The sequence below is a fragment of the Ailuropoda melanoleuca genome, chromosome 8, assembly GCF_002007445.2.
Source record: "Ailuropoda melanoleuca isolate Jingjing chromosome 8, ASM200744v2, whole genome shotgun sequence".
Taxonomy (NCBI): Eukaryota; Metazoa; Chordata; class Mammalia; order Carnivora; family Ursidae; genus Ailuropoda; species Ailuropoda melanoleuca.
Window position 1 is genome coordinate 7527966 of NC_048225.1, and position 13409 is coordinate 7541374.

At 40.5% G+C, this 13409-nt stretch overlaps 1 long non-coding RNA gene across 1 annotated transcript in view; it reads left to right on the forward strand.

Moving 5' to 3' along the window:
- LOC109489330 overlaps positions 1–13409 on the forward strand; it is a 192824-nt gene that overhangs the window by 94700 nt on the left and 84715 nt on the right. The window lies entirely within an intron of this gene.

Below are 13409 nucleotides of genomic sequence, written 5' to 3' on the forward strand. Positions count from 1 at the left end.
GAGCAGAAGACTATCAAAAGATAAAGGACCCAGGGAATAGAGAGTCTAGCAAACCCCGCTGCCAGAGGCCTTCAGAGAAGTGACAGTTCTGTCACTTGGTAAAGGTGGCTTTACAGGCTACTTATTTGAACATGATTCATTGTAAAATAAATAGGCTTGGGAATGAAATGGCCCCACTGAGAAGAGCTGAAGCCTGTGAGGAATGCCCGAGGCGAGGGGCCAAAATGAAGTGGTCTTTAAGGTGTCTGGATAAGATGCTGCACAAAACTCAGGGTAGCTCTGTTCAAGGACAGGAAGTGTTAAAATAGTGCCTAGTAAGAGCTGGAGCCAGGGACTTGGCAATTTATCATTTGTGTGGAAAAAAAAAATCCTGGGCACATTCCATTGAACGTCTTTATGAAGGTGTTTTGTGGTTTGGAAGCATTGCAATTCCTGCGCACTGTCTCTGACTTCCAGTGGAGAGCTAGGGGACTGTCCATCATTTGCACTCCTCAGCCTCCCTCTCCCAAGCCAAGGATAATGCCTAAGGGGATTGCATCCATTTCCCCCTACAATCATTTATCTTTCAAGAACCTCAGATAGTCCTCTGATGGAACAGCCACGCTCTGTAACAAAGCTGCATCTGTCCAAATCTCTTCTATTAAGGCTTCTCGGTATTGACCGATCCATGAACGGAAGGCTTTCTTCTTTCTTCCTTACCTTCTCTTTAAAATTCCTGGTCTTCTGAACTCATAATCAAAGCATCATTTTTGTTGTGTTCTTACTATTTAACACACTGGGAATGTGACGGCTTCTAAGGTGTATGGGGACTGGGTCCAGTAAATCTGATCTACCCCTTGTAGGGGCCTGGCTCAGGCAAGGTCCCCGAGACCAAGACTGATTGTAAGGACAGTGGTCACCCAGACGTAAATCCAAGTGAAACTCTGCTTAAGAGAAGAATGGAAGATTTATAGTCAGAAAAGCCACTCCAGGCATTCATTCTGAAAATGGAGAGCAGAGCAAGTGTTCGGGGTCTATGTGAGGGCCTGGAAAGGATAGGATCTTGAAGCAAGTTGAGAATATGGCACCTAAGACTCATTTTTATTGGGTGCTAGACATGTGGTACTATGAGCAAAGTCAAAGCGAATAGGAACAGATTTGGGCAGTGTTCTGTCTATTCAAGCTTCACCCAGTGAGAAATGATGCTCCTTTTTTTTTTTTTAATTCACTAGAGCACTTACTGTAACAAAGATTGATTAAACATTAAGCAATAAATGATGCCTGGTTTGGGGACTAAGATAATAGAATTCATTTTAATTTTTTGAGAATTAATAATCCACATGGTATCATCATTCAATTAAGGACATAGAGTTAATCAGAACTACCTGACTGACATCATTTACTTTCCAGACTAGATCATAGGTGCCTATAGATTGTTATTTTTACAATAGTACCCTTTCAAAGTTCTCCTCATCTTGCTTTTTGCATTGATCCTTTTTGAATTCTAAGCAATGGCTAATGACTCTTAGCTGATTTTATTTTTTTTTTAAGTGCAAAATCTCTCTCAAACCCCCGGCCAAAAATGCTTTGTGTTGCACTAAAGGGCTCCTTTACTATTGCTGTTGTTACCTTTACCAGATGTCTGGCCATGATTTTCTGAGTACCTTTGAAATGTGATCACCTCTGACATATCAGAAAAAATAAAAAATCAGGAGACATCTCATCGACGCAGCCTGATTCCCAAAGGTTCCCCGGAGACACTGAGCATGCCTAGATCCAGATGGGGATATATAATCTGAACTGCCAGTGAGGCCAGGAATTAATAGATCAAGCAGCAAAGAGAAGGCAGCTAGGCAAAATGATGCATGACATATCGTAGCGAGAAGGCCTCAGCTGAGGGCAGTGAAGCACGCACCCTCCCTGTTGGAAGCTGTTGTACAGACAGCAGTTAATAATACACAGCAAGTGTTGGATCGGATTTACTTCTATACCCTGAACCGTACCACAAGCACAAACAAAAGATGAAAACAAAACCTTGTTTCAGGGCGGAGGCAGGTGGGTACCACTCTGAGTTACAGAACTATCTTAGCAAAAGAAATTTAATGAAGAAGAAACCTTCTGGACTTGGGAGGATTTCACACAGAGACACCTACAGCAAAAAGCTCCCAGATATTTCTCCAGATTTTGTATTCCAGAGGTCCAGATGCCTTTCATTTGAGTTAGGTCCTGAGTCTTAAGAAATCTGTTTAATACCTAGTAGTGCAATTGCTGGGTCTTAAGGTAGCTCTATTTTTAACTTTTTGAGGAACCTCCATACTGTTTTCCAGAGTGGCTGCACCAGTTTGCATTCTCACCAACGGTGTAAGAGGGGTACCCTTTCTCTGTATCCAGTACTAGGTATTTATCCAAAGGATACAGTGATTCAAAAGGGCACATGCACCCCAATGTGCACAGCAGCAATGTCTACAATAGCCAAAATATGGAAAGAGCCCAGATGTCCATTGACAGATGAAAGGATAAAGAAGATGTGATTGATTGATATATAATAAAATGGAATATTATTCAGCCATCAAAAAGAATGAAATCTTGCCATTTGCAACAACATGGCTGGAACTAGAGGGTATTATGCTAAGTGAAATAAGCCAGTCAGAGAAAGACAAATGTCATATGATTTCACAAATATGTGGCATTGAAGAAACAAAACAGATGAACATAGAGGAAGAGAAGGAAAAATAAAATAAGGTGAAAATTGAGAGGGGGCAAACCATAAGAGACACTGAATTCTAGGAGAAAAATAGGGTTGCTGGTGGGGAGGTGGGTGGGGGGTGGGTAACTGGGTGATGGACATTAAGGAGGGCACTTGATGTAATGAGCACTGGGTATTATATACAACTAATGAATCACTGAATTCTACCTCTGAAACAAAAAGAAAAAGAAAGAAAGAAAGAAAGAAAGAAAGAAAGAAAGAAAGAAAGAAAGAAGAAAGAAAGAAAGAAAGAAAGAAAGAAAGAAAGAAAGAAAGAAAGAAAAGAAAAGAAAGAAAGAAATCTGTTTATTAGAGGACCCATCACTTGGGAGGACAGGCTCTCAGAGCATCCATTACAATATTGCCAGAGATAGTGGCTCCTTTATGAATAGTGTAGACAATGTGGTATTCTTAAAAAAAAATTCAATATGTGTCATTGAATGCCTGCTATGCACCAGGCCCTGAGCTAGACATTGGGAATATAACTATAAGGCATTGAGAAGCTTGGAGCAGGGGAAAGAGAACAGGATGTAACAGGGAGATTTATCCTAAGAGGAGCTACAGAGTGGATAATAAAAAAGCAGACACCTAAGATATATTCTTGGGTTTGCATCTGGGGCTCTGTCATGTTTTAAGGTGAATTACTTAACCTTTTTGGACCTCAGTTGCCTCATCTGTGAAGTGGGTGTAGTAATCATACTTCATAAGTTGGTGAAGACAATGGATGAGTTAATATATATAAAGCACCCAGGACACAGCCTGGCACGTAGTGATAGTCCAATGGAGAGACAAACGGGTGTGGAAGTACATACAAGGAGCAGAGCACTTTGTCATGTGGGTGTCAGGGAGGGCTTCCTCCCAAAGAGTGACATCTCAGTTGAGAGCAAAAGGGAGGAGGGGCTAGTGGGTGAGGGGGATGTTTGGAGCCTGAGGAAAGAGGGGGACATGTGTAAAGATGGAGACAGGAGTGATGTTGGCACATATCCCCTCAAATAATTTAATGTTCTTATGTTGCCTGATTCATTTGGCAAGAAACACAGGTTCACAAGTTTGCTGCCTTCACCAGATGACAGATTATCATTTCTCCAACACCTCTTCTGTGAATTGTCTCTGATAGATTTGGTTAGCTGCTCTCCTTGTTATGTTTCCATATCCCTTAGTGATACCAGTCACATGACACTGTACTTGTTTACTTGTCTGTCTCCCCAGTCAGGCTGTCAGCTCCAGGATGGCTAGGTCTGGTTCTTTGTCCTCTATCCTGGTATTCCTAACATCTAGAGCAAGATCTGGTTTATAATAGGTGGTCAGGGAAAGTGTACTAAACAAATGATGTAGCTTGGGACAGAACAAGGACTCACTCCAAAGCGCCCCTTTTTCTCGTCTTATAGCCCTTCCTCAGAGCCCAATCTTAGTTTTTCCCCTTCCAAATGTTCTATCCTTTTCAGTTAGAGAATCATTAGAGGTGCAAACATGTGGGCACAACTTTTCCCTCCAAAATTAAGCAGTTAATTTTTTTGCTGCAATGAAGTAACAATTATGAAAGAAAAATGATGAATAAAATATATTAATCTCGACAGATGTCAAAATCCTGAGGAGCTTGCCATTCATGAGGAAATTCTCACCATAGAGCTGCAATGCAAAGTAAACCCCACACTGAAGCCTCTTGCTAACTTTGACATCAAATTAGGAATCATTCCCTCAGCATTTCTTAGATTATCTCAATTAATTTCCATTTATGCATTTTCCAAGGGCCTGTGCAAGAAGTCCATGGACAACTCACTGGTGGGCATTTGTCTTCTTGGCCCTTCTCTTTCCTCCCTCTTCTTGAGGTTGAAGTTTGGGAGTTTCAACATGCAGAGTACTGCTAGCCAAAGGACATTTTTCTCCTCACTCAGAACCACTCAGTGTCTTTATGTGGTTCTCTGAAAGATCATCTGAAGTGCAAGACACCCCTAATGCATAATTTCAAAGGCCATTTCCACATCATAAATACCAGATCTTGTGAAATGGGAGCAAGACACATATTTGGCTTGTTGACTTATTGCACGCGCACTGAATCAGGACAGGAAAAGACCCTCTGAGGTCTTAGAAGGGGAGGCTTGGAGACAGAGAAGTCATGTTGTCACTGCACAAGTGGAGGATGCCTCAGACCTGCAGTGGCCATGGCCTTGAAGAATGCGTCAACCTCCATGGAATACACAAGAATTATTGATTCATTTATTTACTCAACAAAGATTTACTGAGTGTGCCCTCGTTGCCAGACATGGAGGATACAGCATGTACGTGATAGATAAAGGCTTTGTCCTCATGGAGTTTACATTATCACAGAGAGAGACAGACAACAAACAAATATGGAGGTAAACAAGATAATCCCAGAGAGTGGCAACTGCTCTCAGGCACACAGGGAAATAGTGTAGAGAATGATTAGGCTCAGGAGGTCAGGGGAGCCTTTCTGTGGAGATGACATTTTAGTTGAAGTAGAATGTTGAGAAGAACATATGAAGACCTGGGCAGGAGGAGAAGATTCCTGTCAGAAGTTGATGACAGATTAAGGGCCAGCTCTATGGTTTCCCTATTCCTTGTAAGACTCACCAGTCACACACACACACACACACACACACACACACACACACACACACACACACAGAAGAAGAATAAAGAAAAAAGAAAGAAAAAGAAAAACAATCACAACTCAGCCATTTCCAGACAGCCTAGGGCCTCTGTGTGACAGAACTCAGGTGGCACCATGCACGTTGCATTCTGATGCCTCTTCCTCCTTTCAACAGACGTGTCAGAGCAAAAGGTCTTACACGGGAATGGCCACGCAATTGGAAGGCAGAAAAGAGGGCTGTTGTGGCTGGAGCAGAGCAAAGAAAAGGAAGAGCAGTTTAATTTGATAGTTATTGTTAGAACATAGAACATAATAAAACTAGCTAACACTGCTACATCTGATTCTTTTAAGTCCATTATCATATTTGCCACAAAAGCTCTACAGAGTAAGTGCTATTATGTCCTCCCTTTGTAGATGAGGAAACTGAAGCTTAACAGAGCTAAGTAGTTGGGACAAAGTCACATAGCTGCCAAGTGGTGGAGTCAAATCCATGTGTGTCCCTTCCAGAACCCAGACTCTTAGGTGCTATGTTGTACTTTGTTTTTGAGAGGCTCTAAATATGGGAGCCCAAGCCCAGACTCCTTAACACACAGAGGAGTCTGGATGGACAAGTGAACATCACCAGAGATTTGGTTGTTTTCATTTTCCCTCTGGCCCTTCTAGAAGAGGAAGAACAAGCAAACTGATTTTTCAGCGTTCCTTTTCCTTGTCAATGGAAAGAACGAAAGGGTCTCCAAAGACCTACAGTAGCAAAATAAGAAGTAGAATTTAGGGGGCAAACATGGTAAGACCATGAAGAAGCTATTGAGAATCATAGAAATAGATAGTATGAGTTCTGCTTGCCCTCTTATTCTGAGTTTCTGGGGGTTCTTTTCTTCTCTCAGAAGGACTTTCCCTTAAGCTAATCATTTTAGTCTTGAAGCATGAGAATGAGTCAGGATGGATAGCACTTCCTGATGTTTGACTTAATGCACTGGCAGCACCCCATACAACATTGTTTTACTATCTCTGAACTCCCTTAGGAATGGCTACAGTGACATCAACCATGAGACACTTCATTCAACTAGGAAACTATGTTCAGAGAAAATATAAAATTCTCTATATATGATCCTGCATAGTGAAATTCATGTCACTTCACTAAAAATCATGGTGTGATGGGAAATAACTCCCATCTGACCCTAGAGCTCCTCAATCCCAAGGTTTCTTTTTACTTAGAGCTCCTCAATCCCAAGGTTTCTTTTTACTTAGAGTTTTCAATTATAGACCATACTCCAGTCTCCTAGAGCATGTGGACTGTGTACCAAGGCCTAACCTCATAGTAGAAGGATCTGGAGGGCTCTGAAGGGGCCTGGAACAAGAAAACAACAAGAAGGTGCCTTGACTCACCCATATTAAACCTCTGATGAAAGGGAAGGATTTCAGGTAACTGAAAGGCTGGCCAAACTCTGCCCTTGACTTAGGATAAAGGCATTCTGTTGGTGGCCCTCTTTCCTGTAGTGCTTTTGCCACAACAAAGGGGAAAGTGAACTTCAAAGAGCTGTGTGCAAGAATTTTATCAGGAGGAAATGCCATAGGATGTGCTTCTTCTCTTCTTACATTTGTAATCACTAATCATGCATGTTTTAATTAGAGGTCCTCTTCACACAACTTACCAGAGCTACAGGAACATTAAAAAACAGAAATGAAAACTTAATTAAACTCCTTCAAAGAACATATATGAGATTGAGTTTAACCGTAGTCTGATTCTAGAGCAGATTAAAAGTTTTATTTTAATTCAAGATAAATATACTTTCTTATATGAGTAAACTAACTTACCTAGAAAATATTTTCTGCCTTCAAGCATTGATTGATTTAAAATGATTTTTTTCCTATTTCTGGAGCACATTTTACTCATTTCCCTCAGAATGTCTCAAATATAACGGGAAATTCTCAAATAAAAGGAAAGCTAAAAATGAGTCTCAGTGCTAGAGTGATGTGCTTCCTGAAACTGCAAAACTGGACATGTATGTGTGTGTATATATATATATATATATACACACATATTTGCATAAATTATATAAACTAACTCATTTAGTTTTCATAGCTACTCTATGGCATGAGGCTCTTGAACCCATTTTGTGGATGAAGACACAGAGGCCGGGTGGATTCTGTAATTTTCCCAAGGTCTCACAGCCAGTAAGTGGTAGAGCAGGGATTTGGGGGAAGGCAGTCTGGCTGCAGGACCTGAGCCGGTCATCACTATTGTAAGTGGCTTCTCAACGTCATCCTTTCTCTCACTGTTCTACCACCAAAATATTTGACATCGTGCCTCTCCTAGAATATCCAGAGTGTACAGCCAGGCTACTGAAATCCTCACTTTAAAGTAACAGTTACCATAAACTGGCTGTTCTTTCTTTTGTTGAGAACTCTTTTATCCTACAAAAATAATATACTTTTTTTTTTATTATGTTCAGTTAGCCACTGTTATGTACATCATTAGTTTTTGATGTAGTCCTCAATACTTTTATACAAATGTATATGTTTATTGAATAATGAAAGTGTGTTAAACACAAAAAACAAGATCCACAGCCTGACTTTTAAAGGATTTTAGAGGTGATGGATTGGCTCATTTTATCTATGTCTTGTTATTTATTCCCAGTGATTCTCTGATGACCTTGTTCCCCTTCAGCCCTTCCCTCCCCCATGCCCTCCACCACTCCTCCTCCCTGGCTGGACTCCTTTCTGCAGACACCTGAGATCCCCTGCTGATGCACTGACTAGACTTGGTCTCTTTCTCACCCTTATCTTGAACGTTCCTGAAAACTGAAGACCACGTGGGTGTTCTCTTCCCTGTGGATGTTTCCTCACCACATAGAGACAAAAACTGAACAGAGCGGCACATATGATAAGACTGTATCCAAGGACCAAACATATCTAAGCAGAGGGAATTTGCTTTTGATTGCTTTTGTTTTTGATGAATTCACTGGAAAGTTCTGATATTTTAGAACTCTTCAGAAGACATCTCATAGATAATCTAATACAAAAACCATTATCTTACAGACGAGAAAACACATACTCAAGGAAATGCTGAGGAAGGAACACATACTTTGGCATCAGACAGATAAAAGTTTGAATCCTGGCTCTGCATGCAACTTGCTGGCTGTGCAGTCTTGTCTATTTCCCTGAAGCCTTCTGAGCCTCAGTTTTCTATGAAACACCGAGGATTATTACATTGGCTCCACCACCCTTGCCATCACTTTCTCTAATCTAAATCCCCATAATCCCTTGCGTGGTTTCTGAAGAGCCTCCTGGTTTTTACTCCTTGTAATCTGTTCTCCACTCAGCAGCCAAAACGCACTTTCCTAAAACATAAATCAGATCAGCCTTTCTTTTTACTAGTTCTAGGATAAAATCCCACAAAGCCTAGCATGAGCTGTCCCCTGCCTTTCTGGGCTTTGCTTCTCTTCGTGGCTTGCCTCCAGCCACACAGACTTCTGTTCTCTTCCTGGAACATGCAAAACTCTTTCTGGCTTGAGAGCCTCTGCATTAGCTGTTCCAGTGTCTGGGGTGTTGCCCGGTTGGTGGTTCTTCCCTGGATAGCGCCATTAATCCCCCACCGCGGTCATTCTATACAAAAAGGCCCACATGTTGGCCTTTATATATCGTATAACCCCTTTCACATTTTTTCCCCACAGCATTTATCATTATCTGTAATTATCTGACATTTATTTATTTATATTTATGATTTTATTTTTTGTTATATTTTGTCAAAGTTGTATTTATTTTCAGTGTCTTGTTGAAAACTACAAGTGTTGATACATCTATAAATATGAAAATAGTACAGAAGTTCAAGAAATGAAACATGCAAGTCCTCTTTACTGCCCAGCAGTAACCAAGGTTAACAGTTTCGTGTCTATATGTCAAGGCTAACTACACACATAAAAACATTGACACAAACACACACACACACACAGAGCTTTTTTATTTAACCAAAATGTAATAATACTNATACTGTACATCCTTTTTCCCCTTTTTTTTTTTTTTTTTTTTTTTTTTTTTTTTTTTTTTTTTTTTTTTTTACCGCTTAGCTTCTCTGTACATGTAGATCTATGTAACTTTTTTAATGTCTTAATCATATTGTTTAGCTATATCATGATTTCTTTAAACCATTCCCTTACTGATGGATACTGGGCTGTTTGTTCCTTTTGTGCTTTTACCGACGATGCTGCGGTGAACATCCATGTACACGTATATCTGTGTCTGGGCCACAAAACAGTCTAGAGGAGAGAAAATAACAGGATTTTTGGTTCGAGGAGAACAGGAATTTTAAATTTGAAGAGACACTGTCAAATTGCCTTTTCATGTAATTACCTCGCTTTTAAAAGAAAATGGATTAAACTTAAATTATCTGTATCTCTTCCCAAAATACAAGATCCTTGTGAACAAAGGTGTTATTTTAGCAAAGCAGCTTCTGAAACACAACAACGCTTCTCAAATGGTAGATATTTTTATTAGTAACAATACTAGCACACCTACTCATTTCATGTAAAATCTCAGAGGGTAACAACTTGTTGCCATGGGATTTCCTTAGGGCTAACAGAGTCAAACTTTAGGGTTTTTCTGTGTCCCTGGAACTGGGTAGACCAGTGCAGGGTGGAGAGGGGGAAATGCTGGCCCAGAAGATAGAAGAAAGTATCCTGAAGAAGTCTGATGGGCACAGCCAGGGCCCAGGGGGTCAACGGCAGTAATGTGAATACTGCCAGGGTCTGGAGTCTGAACTGTGTTCAAACACTGCCTCATCCCCAACTCTGTCCCAAGGAGTTAGACATACAGAGGACACTGTAGGACAGGGAATGCTGGGTATTACCATCTGGGGCTCTCAGTTACCAGGTACTTTTGACTTCAGCTAGAAGAAGGTGCAAGCATCTGCTTCAGGCCACGTTAGACCCTTAGGCTCCATCACCAAATCAGCCGTGAAACTTGTCAAGAAAGTAAGAATTCAAAGGAGGAGTCCCAAAATAGCACATTCACAGAATACAAGAGTTTTTGAACTGCCCTCTAGCACTTTGATTGACCCAGTTGTGGGTCCTTACTCAAGCCTGAACTCCTCCTGCTTAAACCAGGTCTAAGAAAGTAGTTAGTAAAGGCAGGGAAGAACTGCTCAGCCCAGGGCAAAGGCTGGCAATGCCAGGATGCCGAGGTGGACAGCAAGGAGTTGCCATGTTAGCAGGAGCGTGACCGCTTCCACACCTTCAGGTTGGACACATTTCCCCCAAGCCCAGCTTTATTGAGATATAATTGACATATAACTCTGTCTAAGTTTAAGGTATATAGCATAATGATTTGATAAATGTATATATTGCAAAATGATCGCCACAATACATCTAGTTGACATCCATCACCACTCATAGTTACAAGTTTTGTGTGTGTGTGTGATGAGAACTTTTAAGATTCACTCTCTTACCAACTCTCAAATAGCACTACAGTATGATGACTATAGTCGTCGTGTTGTACATTACATTCCAGAACTTCTTTATCTTATAACTGGAAGTCTGTACCCTTTGACTACCTTCACCCATTTTGCCCACCCACCATCCTCCACCTTTGGCAACCACTAATCTGTTCTCTGTATTTATGACTTTTGTTTTGTTTAGATTTCACATATAAGTGCAATTACATGGTATTTTTCTTCCTCTGTCTGACTTACTTCGATTAGCATAATGCTTTCAAGGTCCATCCATGTTGTTGCAAATGGCAGGATTTCCTTCCTTTTTTTATGACTCTGTGTGTGTATGTGTGTGTGTGTGTATGCCATAACTATTTGTATTTATATTTATATCAATCAATCATGTTTTCTTTATCCATTCATCTGTTGATGGACACTTAGGTGGTTTCCATGCTTTGACTATTGTTAGTAATGCTGCCATTATCGTGGAGGGGCAGACATCTCTTTGGGATATGGTTGTTTCATTCAAATATATATCCATAAGTGAGATTTCTGGATCCTATGATATTTTTATTTTCAATTTTTTGAGCAACCTCTGTACTGTTTCCCATAATGCCTGTACCAATTTACATTCTCACCAACAGTGCACATTCTCACCAGCATTTGTTGGCTCTTAATTTTTGATGACAAATTCATCTCACTACTCTTAATAATTAAACTCATTTCTTGGGCTCTTTCTGATCACAATCAGTAAAGGGGATGTAGACTTAACATCAGACATCATTATTTCTGATCAGGAGCTTAGACGGCAAAGGCTCCTCTCTTCCCTCCCTCCCAACCTTGCATTATCCTAATTATTCCCACCTTATTTAATCAAATTACTTTGGGCAGAGATTGAGCGAAGGGGACATTTTGGTTGTGAAACATGAGTTACCATATTCTACTTTCCATTACAGGTGAGGTCAGTACTACAAAAGGCCAACCTCCAAGGATGACCGGGGCTTAGACCCTCTGGCATCCATCAGGATCGTGATTTAGCAGGGCACTTGGAATTGACACATAAAGTCACCCACGGATGGTAATGGAACAAGATAAAAACAAATAGACACACACAGATTCAATGGCAACACTGGGGATTGAGCACATGGGCAGTATCTGAGACCAGAAAGGGGAGATGCTTGGGGAGGTATTCACCTGTGGCCTCCTTTTTAAGTGGAGTCCAAAGGAGAATAGGCCAAATGGAGAAGGGGAAGTGTGGAGTGGATGTTAGCCTGGCCAAATGGGAGAGAACTGTCGGGCAAGTGATTTCTGCTGTAATCCTAGCTCTACCGTCTCTGTCTTCGTCCCCATGGTTTATGAAGAGATGTCAGTAAGCTCTATGATATCCTGAGCTTTGAATTGTTCTTGAATAGCTCTTCTCTCTATTGAATGTAACTGCCTTGAGTCTCATTCCCTCAGAGACCTCGTTGTTGCTAGAAGGCAACACATGCTACTGAATTATCAAAAAATCTACCAAGCATAAAATAATTCAGACTCTTACCCCTCTCCCTCACACATACAAAGAATGCTCAAGCCTTTGGAAGGCTCACAGATGAGACACCAAGGTCAGGGATTCCATTGATCATGAAATGCTAGTGAGAAGATAGATCTTAATAGGTAGGCTTATTTGTGTTTCTCTATTGACAAAGTGAGCTCTCAGTAGGAGTTGAAATGGCAGCTAACACTTTGAACAATAAGTACTAGGCACTCTAGTAGTCAAATAGTCACAACAACTTTTTGAGATAGGTCTTCTTATTCACATTTTCCTATGACAGAAACAGAGGCTCAGAGAAGTTAACCAAACTCACATAGCCATGTCAGGGTTTCAATCCAGGTCATTTGGCTGTCTCTTGTGGAGGACACCAATAATACTTCCTCCCAGGCTGAACCAGAAGTGCTCAAGTGCTTGTTGCTCTTGATTCAAGTAAATGTTTCTGGTTAAGAGCAAGCCTAATTTTAGTAACATCTTTAATTTTTGGAGAACTGACAGAGAAAATGGGGGGTTTTATCTCAAGGCTAACCCAGTTTTCTACATCTAAAATCCAGAGGGCTTGATGTATCCAAGACCACATAAGTATATCTTGGATGCACTCATGAGTGTTTCTATCTTAATGTCAGTTTCAGAAGAAATAATTTCCAAATAGCTTCAAAATAAAAGTTCTCTTGCCTTTCTAGGGAGAACACTTCAATTGAAGTTAGGTCACCTTAGAAAATCACATCACTTCTCAACTACTTAAATGTGACATTCCAATACCATCTCTTCAGTCCTGTTTCATTTCTTTTTATCTAGATAATGTTGTCCATAGCTCCCTGACACTTTCATCTGCAAGGTGAAAAATAAGACAAGTAAAAAATCACTGTAGTTTACCAGCTTTTCCCCAAGCTTGTTGCTCAGCAAAATTTGCATTCTACAAATCTCATTTCCTCACTAATTTTTTTTTTAATGTTTGGTTTTTATTTTAGGGGGGAGAGGGAGAGGCATTTTTCTAAATTGTGAAATACAGGGACCTCTCTGTACTATTTTTGCAACTTCCTCTGAATCTATAATCATTTCAAAATGATTTTTTAAAAACTTGTGAAATGCACACATAATAAAGGAATATGTATGG